Here is a 1334-nt window from a genome sequence, read left to right on the forward strand (position 1 = left end):
TTTGTTTCATCACTTACAGCACCCTGCCACAAAGTTATTAATTCAGAGTTACATTAGAATTCCTCCATACTCAGTCAACATCAAGATGAAGCCCTTGGCATTTCTCTCTCTCTTTCTCCCTCTATCTTTGTCTGTCCATCTTTCCATCTGTCTTTCTCGCTCTGTCTCTCTCTTTCGCTCTCTCCCTTTCTCTTTCCCTCTCCTTCTGATGAGGGATAGGATAGCACCATGTGGTCTGCAGCAGGCACTGATTAAAAGCTAAAAAGTGTGGCTTTATTGATATTGTATTCATACTCTGACTTTTTGAACGCTTGCTCTTAGAAAAAAGTGGTTTTTCGGCAGTCCCTATAAGAGATTCCTTTTTGGTTTCAGGTAGAACCCTTTTTGGTTCCAGGCATAACACATTTGGGTTAAATGTAGAACCCTCTATTGCCAATGTTTGTCTGTGGAGATTGCATGGCTGTGTGTTCGATTTTATACACCTGTCAGCAATGGGTGTTGCTGACCTTTGACCTCTCACTCACCTTCGGTTGAACGAGGAGTGAGGAAAAGCTCGGTTTTGTTGTTTCGAAAAAGTTTGTTTGTTGTTTTGAACGTGTATTGTAAAGTTCTTAGTAGCTAGCTCACTTTTTAGTTTGGATCCCGCAAGGCAGTTGGCATCAGTTGCTGGGACTGCTAGTCTCTATCCAGTGATCCTGCCAACCAAGGACTGTTCTGAGGAGCTATTTGGGCTTGCAGCTAGCCTAGCTGCTAGCTATATGCATATCAAGCTAGCTGGGTTTTCTTGAGGCCTTGAACGCAGCCCGCGACGCGGTTAGCCCTTGTGGCTGGGACTGCGGATTTTCCTGGGTTTGTGGCTGTCTAGATCCCTGCTGTTTGTTGTTTTCAATCTTCGCTGTGACCTGCCCTGTCTGGAACTGTGAGGAGTAACAGCGTAACCTGCGTTGCTAGCTAGCATGACAGAGACCAAAGCCGATGGAAGTACCGTTGAGGACAGTGGTGTTTCTATAACAGGTGAAGAATCTAAACAAACAAAAATAGTTCTACACACAGTTGTTACAACAACAAAAAAATTGTGTTTTGTCTAAATACTGGTGGATTCAACAAATAAAAGAATGGACGATCTGACCAGAGAGGTCCAGGACCTGAAGAACAGGTTGCAGTTCCCCCAGGGTCAGCTCGATTAGTTGAAACAGGAGAACGGCAAGATGACAGCAATCTGTAAGTCATTGAGAAAGGACATCAATTCTGTATGTGAATCCATGATAACAATGACAGATAAATCTCGAGGGACAATCAAGGCGGAACAACATGGTTGTGGACGGAATTGCAGA

This window comes from Salmo trutta, chromosome 30 (genome assembly GCF_901001165.1).
Source record: "Salmo trutta chromosome 30, fSalTru1.1, whole genome shotgun sequence".
Lineage (NCBI taxonomy): Eukaryota > Metazoa > Chordata > Actinopteri > Salmoniformes > Salmonidae > Salmo > Salmo trutta.